Below are 16194 nucleotides of genomic sequence, written 5' to 3'. Positions count from 1 at the left end.
CTTATTGGACAGAGTTTTGGCAATTTGTCGTCCCATCAGGTTAGAGGTTAAAGGTCAGACTTACAGTCCCTGTAACTTTATCCAAGCATGATGAACTTGTCTGTGCTCTTTGCCGTAATCTCCCCTCTCTGGTGTTCATATCAGTTCAGAACACATGAAGAAATATCTGAATATGCGGTTTGGTTTCCAGACTGCAGTTTGCCCTCAGTTCATTTTGTTCTGCTGGGCTTTCCAAGCATGAGGAACTGCTGGCTATCAGTTGTCAACATCCGTCTCCTTCTACCCATAAACCCTTGCTTTTTGGGGTCAGTTCCTGTAGTTGGTTCGGATTACGTCTCGGTGCTGAACTGGAGGAGGGAACGGGCCAGAGTTCGAATAAACCGCTCCGAACATGCTTGGTGTGAACGCACCCTGAGAATTTAGATAGACTTACAATATTGCTTCCTATTCTTAGGTAATATTGGGATCAAATTAGGACATCGGAAACTTTCCTTATGGTCTAGGCAAGCAAGGTGTTTTCTCAAGTGTATTTGACACTTCTGTTATTGAGTCTGGGGTTAGACTTTTTCTCAACACAGGCATTTACATGTGCAGCCATGAGCCATTTATTCTTTTTTATTCAACTTAATTTTATTGAATTGTGGTACTTTTACATCACTGTCTCTTTGGGTTTTATTGTATGTAAAGCACTTTGTTAACATTGTTTTAAGAAAAGTGCTATACAAATAAAGTTATTATTATTATTTTGCATAAACGCATGAGGCGTTGCAGGTCCTGGTTATCTAGAATTCTGGCGGAAATTGAACTTCATAGCTCGCGTATGCACATGTGATCCGTGCACGTGCGCCTGGATGTTTGAGTATGGCGTTTGGGTGTTTGTACATCCGCAAAGTGTGTGTGTGCTCTCGCCTAGATCCTCCCCCCCCCCCCCCCCCCCCCGTCAACATCTACTCCGCTCTATTCCTGTGTCCACTTTAACAGTAAAACCAGCCACATGTTACAGCAAGGACTCCGGGAATGCTGCGGAAGGTCAGTTGTAGAGCCTCCACTTTAATTTGGGGGGTCGGGGGGGGGGGGCAAAACACCTCAGTGCAAGCGAGCGGAACGGGACAGGGATTATTGGTTTTAACCCAGGAGTCCTTCCGCCCGCCGTCCCTCAGAAACGAGTAACCCAACCCTTCTGCCTGGACCGGGCACAGGGAGATAGATTGCAAGATGCAGGACGGTTAAAAAACTGGAAAATTAGCAAGAGAAACACTATCTCCTCTCTTACAAGCGTCTGATAATCCGGCACATGTGCTGCCTACCAGAGAGATACTTTGGGGTTTTTTTTTTTTTTTAAGCTGCTTTGCCATTCTCATCAGGTCAGGAGGGGAGGCAGAAGAAAGACGAGAAAGAGAGAAAGACAAGAAAGACAAGAAATAGTGAGAGGAAGATGGGGAAAGAGAGACAGAGCGAAAGAAAAGGGAAAAAAGAGAGATTTCAGCATTGTGTGTGTGTGTGTGTGTGTGTGTGTGTGTGTGTGTGTAAAACCGCAGGCCTGGGAACTACTGGTCTGATTACTATGCAGGAATGAATGAGAAGCGAGGAACACACTCAGCCTGGATGATGCGGTTGAATCGCCTATTAAACTTTTTAATTAGAGGCTTTCTTAACACTGGACCGAGTCCTGCACCGAGACATTTACCGAAACACAAGACCTGATGTTACTTTCCCTCTCGCTCCTTTGTGCAGTTTAGTTTGAGCGGCTGTGTGGAAACCTGGCTTGGATGTCAGAGGAGATAAACAGATATTGTTTACAGGATTACCACTTTAATCAGCATTTCTCTGAGGAGTGAACAAACAATTGGTGTTCTTGCAACTTAAAGTAATAATCCTTTACATTTTCATAGCATTAAATGTCCATTTTGCTACTTTCTATTGCCAATTGATGAAACACAACCTGATTCAACCTATTCCCAGTTCATGAAAGCTTCTCCATTGTCTGTTCTGCCGGTGTCTGCTTGTTTTTTTCCGGGAAAATTAATCTGCCGCACAGGAAGTGATGCGTTTTATGTTTCCGGCTTGTTTGGAATAAACAGCAGAAGAAGAAGAACTGGGTAGTTAGCATGAGCAGTGATAGCCACCATGGCTGAACGGACGAAGAAAAGAGAAACTCAAACTGCATCGACAGAAAATCTAAGCTCCGCCCACACTGTTTGATTGACAGGTGATCTGTGGGAAGTGCAGTGCAGAAACACCACAGTGATGAGAGCTGAGCAACAAAGATGGAGACTATAAGAATAAAAAACACAGATTAGGAATATTCCCACTTTAATATAAGGTCCCTGCAGATGTTTTCAACACATGACATCACCAGGGAAGAATCCCAGTCATGCCAAAAGGTGCAGAGAGGTGAAGCCCAAAAGCTCAAGGTCTCTCTGCTGTTTACACACACACTTGTGTCTGTGGTCAGGTGCGATCTGCCCTTCCAAATACACCTGCGTTCCCACCAAGGGAGGCACAGTATTTGGCTGCGGTCCGCTTCTAATCTGTGGATCTGGTGGGAAATCACAATAGGTCAATATTTGTCAAGCCGGTAGGTGCTGATCAATGCGGAGGGCAGTTTACACAGAGATGATAAGAAGCCCAGTCTAAACCGAGAGCCCCGCTGCGATGACCTGCTAACTGTGACCCTGCGTGTAAATAAATATGACCCCCGTGTTTTTCTTCTCTGATACTCCGTGGAAGCTTAGGCCTATAGGCTCTGGGACCTTAGAAGAGCTGAGATGGAAGAAAGAATTGGAAAATTGCTCCCAAAACACATTTTAATCTTTTTTTTTTCTAGGTACTTTAGACTAAAGGAAACATACACTGTTCAGTTTATTAGCAGTCTAAATCACAAAGTGGGGCCACCATAGGGAAGACTGTCCCATCCCCTTTAAATGAGATGCTGTAGATTCACCCTGTTTGCCCAAATTAAATCCTGAAATCCTCCGTGAAACTTCCTCACTTCTCTGCCCACAGGAAGTGACAAACCAAAACTTAAAGGAATAGTTCACTCAAAACTGAAAATGCTGTCATTATCTACTCACTGGTAAATTGCACTGTGTTGTCCAACATTTTTTCAGACTTTTGGACCAATAGTGCAATTGTAGTATAATGCACATACTTTACATATTTTTATTTGCACATATTTTTATAATGCACATACTTTACATATTTTTATTTTATTGTAGTATAATGCACATATTCTATATATTTTTATGCTTATTTTCTTGTTTTCTTATTTCTATTTTTCTTAATTTCTCTATGCCTATATATATATTTCTGTGAGCAACTGCAACGAAACCCAATTTCCCCTCGGGGATCAATAAAGTATTTCTGATTCTGATCGTTTGGCTTCAGAACACAATTTTATGGTGATTTTTTTGCCCTTTTTGGAACTTGAAAGAAACAGTCTCTATTCACTCCTGTTGTTTTGAAAAAGGCTGCTACAAACTAACTTGCTGTGTGGTATACTGACAAATAAACTTAACCAGTGTTTCAACTGACATGAGTAGGTAATGACAACATTTTTCATTTTTGGGTGAACTATTCCTTTAAGAGTGAAATCCTAAACAGTCTCCTGAACAGCAGCAGAGAAAGCTGGACTCACCAACGTTAGATCTTCTCCTCTCTCGTCTCTTTGGTTTCTTTAGTATAAAGCATCACAGACTGACCGGTTGGTAAATATGAGCGTGTTGTGTGCAGTTTACTGATGTCACCTTACAGGATTTGTGGGTAGTGAAGTCCTCAAATGTCAAGCAGTTACCTCTTGCTGCCATTTGGGGCCGCCGATGTGCAAAATCACCTAATGTCTTCCAAACAGCACAGAACGGACTTATCAGGATGAATAGCAGAGAGACAGGAACACTCGATGCTTGTATTCATCCTCCGTACGCACCCATAAGCGCATACACACACATGCAAACCCAGTTATACATACGCGCATGTGTATACACGCACGTATTCACATTTACACACATGCACATCGACCAGAAACGCACATACTGTCCACATTCATACACACGCACACCTCATAAAAGGTCAAACCACCAAACACTGCGCTGCGTTGAGTCATCACCAAAAATGGAAAGTTTTAATCCTCTCGGTCTTTTTTTTTTTTTTCTTCTTCTCAACATGCAGAACAAACTGAGAAATAGGAAGAAAAAACAGCCATAAAACCCAGGCCATTTGTCATAATTTCCCGCTGCCGGTAGCTGTGGACAGAATGAGAAAGTGGTGGCGGTAGCCGGGGGACGTGATGGTGCATCTTAAACAGGGGAGTTCCAGCCAGAGGAGGGGAGGTGTGGCACTGACGCGGCCCAAAGCGGGGCACCGGGCCGGGGCTGGAGGTGGTGCGGTGGTCCCCTGATGTGAAGCAGGGCGTGGAGGAGACCGTGGAGGTGATAGATGGGGCTGGAAGCAGGATATCTGGGTAGTGTTGAGAGGTAGGTGTGTGTGTGTGTGTGTAGGGGTGTGTGTGTGTGTGTGTGTGTGTCTGGTCAGTGTATGGGGACGTGCTGATGGTATGGCTGGGCTCGTGACTGTAGGACCCAAGCCATTCGTTACACAGAGACAGTTACACACCAGGCTAAATGAGGCTTAACCAACAGTCTGGCTGGAGGTGTGTGTGTGTGTGTGTGTGTGGGTGCGTCTGTGAATTCAAGGATGTGTGTTTGTGTGTGCAATTATGTTGCATATGTGTGTGTGTGTGTGAGAGAGAGAGAAGCAGTGAGACAGCGAGCATGGGAGTGTCTACACGAGCTAGTGTGTGTGTGTGTGTGCAATTGTGTGCATGTATGTAAATGTTTATGTGTGCGTATGTAAATGTAGGTTTATGTTTATGTGTGTATGTGTGTGTGCGTGAGAAAGAGAGAAGCAGTGAGACAGAGCATGAGCGAGTGTGCACATGAGCCAGTGTGTGTGTGTGTGTGTGTGTGTGTGTGTGTGCGTGCGCTCCGTCCCTGCGTCGGCCCCGGCTGTGAGTGTGCCATGTCACCACACTCATAAAAACCATCACAACGAACGTTAACCTCAAAACCCGCATGACAAAAACAGCGACTCTTGATGTGAGAGGAATCGGAATTGAGCTCATTACTTTTTCCACAATGAGAAAGTTGTTTGTGTGACACTCCTCATTCTAATACGTGTGCATGGCTCCTTTTTTATTTGGAAACTTCCTTGGCTATCCTCTCTTATCCTCTCAACACGCTGGGTCCGCTCGCTTCTCTGAGCAGCATTTTCCAGAAATGGCAATAAGTTTGACATAATTGACAATAAACAGAGGATAAGCCGATTAATTAAATCATCTCAAGACAAACATTGTAAAGGGAACTTTCTTTGGGATACGAGCAAAGAGAGCAGAGACATTAAAGTGTGCCTGTGAGCCAGTGACAAAAGAAAAAAGCCCACAAATAGTTATAGGACAAAATTGATAACATCAAGAAAGCCTGTATTCCAAAACAATAATCTGCATGGCACTGGCTTTACAGCTCCTTTGGGCTACAAACAAATTAACTTTTCGCCATGTTGATTCACTCACAGAATAAAAAACTAAATTGGACTGATGTCGCAAACGGCAGTTCTTTTTTTTTTTTTTTTTCCTGTGTCCAACCTTTCTCCTCCTTCACTTTTTGCTTTTTTGAAACCTTTATTTACCCGGGGAAGACTGACTGAGCGTGCACAGTCGTTTTCAGCAACGCTCTCCGCCGTTACAACCGCAGTCGACTCCAACGGCCACTGAGCTGCTCTGTTGGAGCGAGTGGGACAGCAGAGGAGAGTCTTCCTCGGTCATTTGTCCCTCACAGATTTTCCCAACCAGCGTGGGAATCGAACAAACAACCTTCTGGTCACAAGCCTTCTCTAACCTCCAGGCTACGCCCTCGCATTTCCCTTCCCTTTAGTAGCTTCTAATAAAATTCTACCTTTCAGATAATACAGTATATTTTGCTTGGAGCGGGTACGTTCAGCCAGTTTTCTAACGATAGAAGTTAGAATCTAACTCCCATTCATTTTCAACCTGGACCCTATTTTCCCGTCATTTTCCAACATACTGATCGATTCTGACCAAAATCTCATCAGTTGCCTCTCTATAGAGCTTCTTATGTCTTGCTTGGCTCTTCAGTGTAGTCCAAACGGGCGAATGGACTGTCCAAAAATCAACCCCAAAACCAGCCAAAGCATGACTTTTACAACATGTTGACGCTCACTCTGTAATTTCACTCACTCTTTAACTCTTCAACTTTACTCACTCTGTAAATTTTCATGTCGCATGTAGACAGGCAGCCGCAGCTAGCCGGTATAAAGGAAACGAGGAAGTGCTGAAGCATCAAAACTGTAAGAGAAGGGCATGGCTTTAGATCATTTTCATTTACTTCGTTACAGAGCGAGCAATCAGTGTGTTGAAAAAGACAGGCTCTGTGTTGGAGAGCTGCAGCAAGTTGTAACTCGCTCTATAGTGAAGCAACTGACAAGACCTTGATCAGAGCTGATCTGTATAATGCAAAAAGATGTGAAAAAAATGGTCCAGGTCAAAAATGGCTGCAGTTATGCTTTACTGCAAAATAGTGAAATCAGCATGTCTTTAAGAAAATATATACAACATAAAAAACACACTAAAAACACAATTAAAACATCATAGGATATACATGGCACTAGCTTTTTAAACACTTAAAACTTGGTAAGATTTCCACAAACTGATGCTAAAGTTGGTTGACAGTTTTATTCTACAACAGACTAATTTGGCTTTACTCTCTAATGTTCAAAACAATAATTGTCTGCAGCACTGATTCAGAATAAATAAAGGATCAATGCAATGTCTGTGATTGTAGATACAGCTTTGATTAGCTGACATGTCTCTCTCTCTGTGACCCCTCTTTCTCCCTTGTTTGTTTTCACCACCAAATTATCTTTTACGCTTAACATGCTTTCTAGCTCTCTGCCTGCAGTCCCTCCATCCGTCCCGCCCCTCCTCCTCCTCCCACCTTGCATCCCTCCATCCCTCCATCCCTCCCCGTCCCTTCTCTCTCTCTCTCTCTCTCTCTCTCTCTGTTTCCTCCATAATGATGTTAATAAAGTGAGTAGAATGGATTATCCAGATTCCCAGGGCGGCTGGCCTGCCCTCTGCTCCGTCTCCTGCTCCTCTCTGTTTACTGGAGGGAATCATTCACTCAGCCTTATCATTTTACACCCACACTATCTACACACACACACACACACACATAAGCCATGCAAACACAGAGACACTGATTAGCAGCGTGTTTACATGGTTATGCTGCGAACACCTCCAGCCAAAGGTAAAGCGAAGAGATGGGAAACACAGAGAGGGGATTGCACACAAGTTTTGGAAACTGGGAGTCAGAGTTCAAGCCTATTTGTTATGCAAGAAGATCGAAAATAGAAAAAGAAAAGGGAGGGGAGGGGACAGATACAAGTGTGGTGCACGTTTTCTAACAGATAATCAGACAGCTGGAGAGAGAAAAAAAGCATCACCGAAATGTTTTCCAAATGTTTCCCCCGCTGAAGAAGGAGCAGACGTCGGTGCCGGGCGACGGAGCCGTATTCCCACCGTCGGCCGCGGTGTAATTGCTCTAGCAAACCTCTCCTGAATCTAATATAAACTAACGAGGCAGAGCGCTCCGTCAGACGTTACCAGACAGCGGACGGTGAGCAGAGAACAGGCTGTAGTTCCATTAAGCCGCAGTTTCTCAGGGCTTCGCTCTCGGTCTGCGGAGGGAGAAATGAAAGAAATGGAGGTGGGGGGGGGGGGATTGGCTGGACTACATCTACTGCTGAGAAGTCAGAATTTGTATCCAGATTTAATAAGCTTCTGTATGCCTCAAGTTTGAGCGAGTGTATTGTTTATTCAGATTCTTGTTAGTCAGTACCGAGGCAACAGCTACTCTTCCTGGGAAACAAGCAGAGGAAAACCAAAAATATGAAAAATAATAAACAAACCCCGACATACCAGGCAATTAGAAAACCAAGCTGGTGGTTTGGTGCAGGCAAGCATCTACAGTACTGACAAGCATCTAAAAGTGGGAGCAGTGATTTACGATTTTCTGACCAGGATGCTGCTCTCCCATCCATCAAGACCTGAATGGGAAAATGAATCTGGATCAGCGCTGGAGGAGTATTGATAAAGACCAGGCTAGCTGTCTGTCTGATGGAGAGAGATTGGGAGGATGGGGAGAGGGGAGAGGGGAGAGGGGGGACGGGGGACGGGACGGGGGAGGGGGTGCACATCTGGAGGCCATCAAAGTGAGCAGGTACTGTAAGTTTCCCAGCTGTGGTACCCAATGTAGAGGCGCCTCTCCATGCTTTTATCATGCATCTATCCTGTATTAGTACTTGAATATTACACAGAAAATTTGTATATTGCAGAGGAGTCAACTTTACTCCAAAGTCAGTCTCAAGTCTTGAGGCACAAGTCTCAAGTGAACTCTCAAGTCTAAATGTAGAACAGCAAGTCAAGTCAGAGCAAAGTCCAGGATCAATTTAATATCTTAAAGAAAACTAAATATCTAGGACTTTTCAATGCAATATGGTTTTAATAGGATAAAAACTTGGTAAGAGCATCATGAGTTTGATTTCTATAATCAGTTTCAACTTCAATAAATTCAATCATTCCATACAAATTCAGAAAACAGAATTTAAATTCAGTCGTCTGCTGGAACAAATCTCATCACTTTCAATCTAAGTCATTTACACAAACACAAGATGTCAAGTCAAGACTTTAGAAACCTTTTCAAGTCATCAAAGTACAAGTCAGAGTCGAGTCCCAAGTCACCAGAACCCAAGTCAAGTCAAGTCTCAAGCAATTAAAATTATGACTTGAGTCTGAAGTCCCCACCTCTGGTATCTTATAAGGCCAAACTCGAATGTCTCTCAACCAAAACCTATCCAACCAAACTTCCTACAACTGAAGAGACAACAAAACTGCAAAACAACTTTGTCCAAAACATTCCTCTTGAGGACGGAGCCAAAGTGCTGCAGGAGTTCGGCGAAAACATGCAGCAAAAAAAAAGTGAGACTTCTACCTCGGCTGCATCTGCAGGAGAGCTGGGGCAGAGAGAGCGATGGAAGAAACTGGGGAGGGGGAAACAGAGAGAGTAAGTAAGAGAAAAAGTATGTTTGTGAGAGTAAGTGAAAGCAGGAGTAGACAGAAACGAGCTGAAGAGGAGAAGAGTAGGAAACAGAGGTGAGATTGTGGAGAAGGAGGGAGAGGAGGGAGGGAGGGAGGGAGGAAACGAGGCAGAGGCCAAGGTAAAAAGCAGAGAGTGACTAAGAGACGGGATGGAGAGTACCTGAGAATGAATAAGCACATTGCAGGTCCTTAACACGGTTAGCCAATTAGCTCAGAGGCGTGCCAGGCCAGCTCCGAAGATTCGTCACGGCCTAGCAGCTCAATCAAGTCACCCGCAGTCAAATAAACTGGCATTCAACACGGAATCAAAATGGAAAAGCGCTTGATTGAGTTTAGAAAGGAATAGTTCTCGAGGAATTAGGAATAGGGAATAGGAATACCTCTGTCTTTATGCGCTGGTAGCAGTACAACACTTGGATGTTTAGACTCCTTTTCATTTCGCTCTTGGATCGGGAGTACGCAGCGACCGGAGAGACCAATCAAATTTGAGCAAAGGGAAAACAGAGGGGGAAAAAAAGGGGGTAACAACGACTCCTTCACCCCTCATCCCTCTTCCTTTCTCCTCAGCAACCCTCCTGCCGCTCTCCTTCCCTCCATCCTTCCCTCCTCTCATCTTTCAGACCTCATCCATACGTCCATACATCATTTTCCATTAGTCAGCCACTCTATCCATCTATCTAAATCTCTCTTATCGCTCTCCGCATCGCCCCCATCTCGCTCTGCAGCGAGGCTCAGCGGAGTGCCACCAGGCTCAGGGCAAACCTAATTTGGGCTTTTAATTTCTGTCAGCCAGTTGGACACAGTTGAGAAAAGGGGGGGGGGGGGGGGGGGGCAGTAAGAAGCCTCCAGCAAGAAGTGGGAGAAGTGCAAACTGTTCTTTTTTTACTCCCTTTTCCCCATTTTTACTCCTCGCTCCCCATTTTCTCCCTCTCTCATCTCGTCACCTCGCCTTCCCCTGTTCTCCATTTTTCTTCATTGTCCCCTCTTCTCTCTTGAAATATCTCTTTCCACTCCTCTCTCTCTCTCTCTCCCTCTCTCTCTCTCTCTCTCTCTCTCTCTCGATGCCCCTCCCCCCCTCCCGCTCTAATTATTTCTGCTGTGAATTAATTACCGGGGGGAATCTTCCCAAAGCAGAGGAGAGGGGAAGAGCGGGGAGTAATAGGGAGGGGATCTGAATTAATCACCTCTCTATTCCTCAGCAAAAAAAAAAAAAGAAAGGGTGGAAAGAAAAGCTTGAAACAAAAGAGGCCACGAAATGAGAGAACAACACAACAAAAACATGATAAACAAAATTGTTTACTTCGCCCTCACCTCCGCAGCTGAAACCCCATGGGGATGTGATTAGGAAAACAGACCTCTTTCTCTCCCTCTTTTTTCCTTTTTTCTCTTTTTTGTGTTCTACCCCTCCTTGCTCTGTTCATTCCTCTTTGATGAAGTTCTGGGAGTTCAGAGGGAACCGGCGCGGCTGGGATATCGCCCGAGCACAAAGCACCATGGGAAGAGCAAACTTTGGCTCATCTGAGGAGAGGGCCAGGCAGGGTGTTTGTGTGTGTGTGAGTGTGTGTGTGAGAGTGTGTGTGTGTTTGTGCGCACACTATGACGGCTTTCTGTGCATGCTTATACTCAGGAGTGCTGTCATACCCGCTTGATTAAAACTTCAAAAGAGGGAAATGTGAAGTTAAAGCCGCTCTCTGATATGTTACCTCCTGCCAGACCGCCTCCCCCCGCCCCGTCCCGTCCCGTCCCGTCCCGCTACATGCTAATCAAGATGTTTGTTTACCAAAAAACACGCAGCCTTGTCAAACTTCAGGGGGCCCAACAAACCCATGACTCAATCCTGCTTGTGCGCACGTTGCCAAGGTAACCCAGCCTCCCAGGAAGAGCGACAGCGAGGGGATATGATGTCAGAAAGGAACGACCTGATTGGACGATCGCATCTATGTCGAGTGATATCATGTTTTTTCTGTCTGACCAATCCGTTCTCAGGTCGGGCGTGGGACAGAGAATGATATGGGAGAAATACAAGGAGGTCATTTTTGTTTTTCTCCCCGTCATGAGTGGCATGTGAGCGAAATCCCTGTGTGGGCGCCACGGCCACGGGTGTGTGTGTGTGTGTGTGTGTGTGTGTGTGTGTGTGTGTTGTGGGGGGGGGGAGGGGGTGCTAGTCAAACGCACAATGAAGATGTCATCAAACTAAGCTTAACCCCCGCCTCCTGTTTGAAAACACACACACTCATATCCACACACTGCAAAAAATGACAAGCTATGCAGTGATTTTAACTTGTTTCCAAGACTTATCAAGCTTATTTTGTGATATTTTATCTAAATGCACTGGCAGATAATTTTGCTGGTTTCAATAAATTTCACTTGATTCATGCCAATATAAATTCTTTCAAGAAATCATCATAAAACAATGAAGAAAATCTGGAAACAAGAAACTTTCTCCAAGACAATTTCACTTTTAACAAGTAAATGTCCTGAAATAAGTTACATCATCCTGAAAAAAAAAAGTAAAATTTGTTGAAACCGCAGTGAGATGATTTCATTAAAAAAAAAATCCTAAAATAAGCTTGATAAGTCTGGATACAAGATAAAATAACTTAACAAGTCTGTCAGTTTTTGCAGTGCACAACTGCCGACCCCAGTCCAACACACCCAACCCAAACACAGACACACACACACACACACACACACACACACCATTCCAACCCACAATCTCCAACACAATAGCTCTTCCTCGGTAATAAAAAGGGGCTTTGAATGAAACTCTGAGCTATGGTGCGCCACATGGGAAGTGTCAGTGACCCGCTGTCAGGAGGAAGAAAAGCCTCGCAGTCCAGAAAACGTCCGTCTATTGAGATATACTGAGGAATACATAAACAAATGGCGTTTGTTCTTGTTTGCTCTGTTCTTACTTTGGGTGCGATCACACCTACAGTTTGTTTTCTTTGGTCCGAAACATCGTGGAAAAGTTGACTTTGTTGCATTTTTGTATTTGGTTTGTTTAAGTTCACACTGCCTAATTACAAGTGAACCAGGGCTTGTAAACAAAAGTCACATGGACTCACAAGATGCTTGTTTATTGGACAGAGTTTTTGTAATCTGTCATCCCACAAGGTTAGAGATTTTGGCTGCAGCATTTGTTGTAATTGACCTTCTCTGGTGTTCATACCAGTTAAGAACATTAAAAAAATAGCTGAACATGAGCATCAGTCCAGACTGCGGTTTGCCCTCAGTTCATTTTGTTCTGCTCAGCTTTCCAAGCATGAGGAACTGCTGGCTATCAGATGTCAACATCCGCCTCCTTATACCCATAAAACCTTGTGTTTTGGGGTCATTTCCTGTAGTTGGTTCAGATTGCATTCTCACCTCTAATGAAGCACACCGCAGTTTGCTTGGAAGAAGACAGAGACCCGCGTTTTTAATCGTCTCGATGCGGCTGTTTGGTGCTCGAATGTTTGGTGTTCGAAAGGCATTGTTCTCACCTGGCCAAATGAAATAAAGAAATAAAGGAGAAAACACTGCAGAGCTTAAAGAAAACGCTCCAAACATTCTCGGTGTGAACGAGCCTTTAAAAGCATGAGGCTCTCCCACAGGATTCACAACCAGACAGAAGTGTAAACATGAAACACGCTTCCCTTGCTGATGCAGAGACGACATTAAGTGACCAATTATAATGATGTAACATGAGGCAGTTTGCGAGGTAATACTAGTTGAGGATAAATACGGTTCAAAGGGGTTTTGGATGAAGGGGTTCTGTGGGAAAAAAAACGCCAAGATACTGCCAGCATGTTACAGTAAATGACACTGCATGGGACTGAAAAATGCAGACATGTTACATAACTTCTGGTAAAGTTTGTACTTTAACTCCACCCTGCTTGAACAGGGTAATCATGTGCTGTGTTCTGTAAAAGGAACAAATTCTGTTGGTGTACCAGCCACCATCATATGACGCTGCAAGCCTGTGTGCCTCCAAATCATATAAGGACAAATGTGACTTGGTGGACACTTATCCAAACGCCTCACAGTAACAAGTGTGAAGACATTTTCAGCATGGGTGGGAATTGAAACTGTAATGCCTTGCTGTACCCGTTAAGCTACACAGGGAAGGGAACGGTCCTTCCACTGTTTTGCTATTATAATTTGGCTAGTACAGCATAAAATGCCGACTATGGAATTTTAAGGGTTAGTTGCTATGGTGACAACACAAGTCTGGGCATTAAGGCCGTAAGTCTGTCACACTTGCTTGAGAACTGTGCAGATGAGTCTGTTAGTAAACTGTCAAAACTGAACTGAAAGCTGACGTTAACGATGAGATAAACGTAGCATTATCAGAGATTGTGCTTCTCTCGCTAGCTCTTCTCATCACAATCTGCATATTAGCAAACAGCTGGTAAGCATCATCACACAGGTGCCTTTAACTTAATATAACCCCGTAAATGCTATAAACTAACATAGCTTAGCCTGCCATTAGTGGAGAAGAAAAGTTTGCATTTGCTAACTTTAAACAGCTAACGGACATCGGCTGAAACAGATTAACTCACCGCTTCCACTAACCGTGTGGATGTTTTGACCTACTTAAAAGACAGCAGCAACTTGTAAAAGAGCTCCACCTAGTGGTGGCATGACTGACAACTTAATTCAGCTGCAGTGCCAGTTTTCCGCTGCTTTTGGGCAACCGAGAAGTTCCTTTGATTCTTGCTGCAAAACCTCTCGCCTCAGCGACTTGCCGTAAATAGGTTTACACAGAAGCTAGCCCAATGGTACGCATAAAAATGGCCGCCGCGCCGACTATTCAGGAACATTGATTTCAATTTTAATGGGAATGACCATTCTATCCATTACAGTTCTGTGGGAAGCCCTAACCTTGGCTTTGTTGCCAAGCTCAACCCACAAATTCCTCAGACCGCCGCCCACTCTGTCAGTTCTGGCGCACTCCATCACACTCAATGACGCTTTCCCTGGTGTTCAGTGAGGTGGCTTCAATATGTCTCAACTTAGTCTGGGCTCCTGTCCTCCACACAGAGGGCTATCAACACCACGCGGATCCCGGGATGATCGATGAGCTACTGCGTCATTCCCTAGAGCGTCCTCCGTCAGGACCGACATCGAGTGTCCCGCGCCAAGCTCGCTGACATCCAAAGACAATGTGAGGCATCAGTCATCAAGCCAGCTTTTTCCCCCGGACCAGAAGATCTGAGCCCAGTTATAGGGTGGTACATTTTCCCCTGCTCTAATCCCATCTGCAGCCATGAACCATCAGCTGTTATCCCGACCAAGACTGGTTAGATAGAAGCCAAAGCCCCGCGCATGTCATCCTAAAGCCAGGCCTGTCTAGTTTAGCCCACTTTATCACCCCAGTAATCAGAGCAATGGTCCCACACAGAACAGCGTGTCCCGTTCCTTCCAGATCCGTGCCAAAGCTTGATCCAGTCCAGTGTCTCTCATTGCGGCGCTGTTCCAGAAACAGGAGAGGCCAACATGTTTCTACCTCGTGTCCAGGGAACCTCCACTAGTGTGGGACTCCACAACGTGTCTCAGCCCCTAGTTGGCACCAGTGGCATGGGGAGGGGAGGGGGTGGAGGGGGTAGTAATGGAGGAATGGGGGATTGTGGGGGCAGGAGCTGGAGGATGAGAGACATCCACACAAACACAAACCAGATGGAGGGATGGACGGATGGATGAGTCGGGAGGAGAGCCTGAGTCACTCTCTCTCTCTCTTCCTCTCATTCTGTGCCATCCCACTGTTTCTCTCTGTGTAGTCTCTGTTGTATGTTTGCCTGTACATGCGGTATTATACAACGGGTAATTTCAACCGAGCAGTTCGATTGGTCGGAGAAGCACTCCAACTGTGCAGCTAGCAGTGCGTGACCAAAACGGAATTGGTCGCCACGCTCAGCGATCTTTCTTGCTTTCTCCTCTTCTTTACTCTTGTACACAACTTTGTAGAAAACATTTCTAGACAGTTCAGATGCATTAGGAACCTTTGTATAAAAGCCATACTGCACCTTGTACCGATTGCTTCACCGTCATTAATCACGGGTAATATTATCACTTTAGTATGTAGTCGTCTCTATTCAGTTTCTATATAATCCATCTCTCTCTCTTTATCTGTTTCTCTCTCCCTCTGTCTCTCTTTCCCAAGTATAGTCAAGTCTCAGCTTGAGCAGGTGGTTTTATTTGGGATATATTGAGATTTTTTTGTGAAATGTTTCATTGTAGAACATTTAAGCCAAAGTCTTAGGCAACATTCACTCTGTGAATCGGCATCCAAACTACATGTGGAATTTGTCAGTGTTGCCATGACAACAAGTAAATCGTCATTCATCATTCACCTGAGACAATAGTCATAATTTTGGCAACATGGCAGCTTGGCTGAGCAGCGTTAGCATGGAGGACGACGAGACACAACAATGGAAACGAAAGCCAAACAGCCGACTCGACTGGTATTTGGGGAGACGCCTCAATTCAGTCAAAACTCGAAGGGACATACCGTAACCGGAATGCGTTCGAAACAAAAACAAATATGACATCTTTTGTTATCGTTACTCACACACGTGTCTTTTCAACATCACTGTCAGTTTCATACTGACAGTATCGGATATGGATTACATCCTAGAGTAAATATGAAGTCATCCAAAAAAAATCTGATATGAGCAGCAATTCGGGCATGAAGGCCTGCGGTGTCAACGCAGTCTTTCTCTCCCTCTTTCTCCTTTCCCTGCCATCCAGTTTTCAGTCAGTCAGCTGCTCACTCAGGCGGTTTTCAGTCTATCTTTTTCCAGCCAGAGAGGAAGGCAGATAGAGGGTAGGTAGAAAGTCACTCCGTATCCGTCACACACCCACTCCATCCTACTAAATCTATCAGCACACGGTCTTCGCCACACGTTCACATACGGGACCCTGCGGTGCGCTTCACCTCGGAGAGAGAAAAAGACGAAGTGACAGAGAAATAGAGAGAGAGAGAGACCGAGATGAAAGAGAAAAAGTGACAAATAACGGGAAACAAGACAGCTGTGATGTCA

Source organism: Centroberyx gerrardi, chromosome 20 (assembly GCF_048128805.1).
Source record: "Centroberyx gerrardi isolate f3 chromosome 20, fCenGer3.hap1.cur.20231027, whole genome shotgun sequence".
NCBI lineage: Eukaryota > Metazoa > Chordata > Actinopteri > Beryciformes > Berycidae > Centroberyx > Centroberyx gerrardi.
This window is presented reverse-complemented; position numbering follows the sequence as displayed.